Here is a 244-nt window from a genome sequence, read left to right on the forward strand (position 1 = left end):
TCATACCTGGCAAATAAAGCTGATTCTGATTCACATGGACATTCAAAGGAGTTCTGTTGATGATGCATCTCATCAGTATAACCTCAAATGTGCTGATATTCATATAGGTGATGATAGTCATCAGATAAGACGTTCTTAACCCTTGTATGGTATACTGGTCAGATTGACCCATTACAACTTTTTACAAGAAGAAAAATGGTACAAGTTAAAAAAATTTTCTACCTGAAAATCAACGGCCTTACCT

The 244-nt window shown here is 35.2% G+C and overlaps 1 protein-coding gene across 1 annotated transcript in view; it reads left to right on the forward strand.

Annotated features, from left to right (window-relative positions):
- pdcd10b (programmed cell death 10b) overlaps positions 1-244 on the forward strand; it is an 11,362-nt gene that overhangs the window by 5,564 nt on the left and 5,554 nt on the right. The gene's annotated exons all lie outside the window — the stretch shown is intronic.

This window comes from Etheostoma spectabile, chromosome 20 (assembly GCF_008692095.1).
Source record: "Etheostoma spectabile isolate EspeVRDwgs_2016 chromosome 20, UIUC_Espe_1.0, whole genome shotgun sequence".
In the NCBI taxonomy this organism is placed as follows: Eukaryota; Metazoa; Chordata; class Actinopteri; order Perciformes; family Percidae; genus Etheostoma; species Etheostoma spectabile.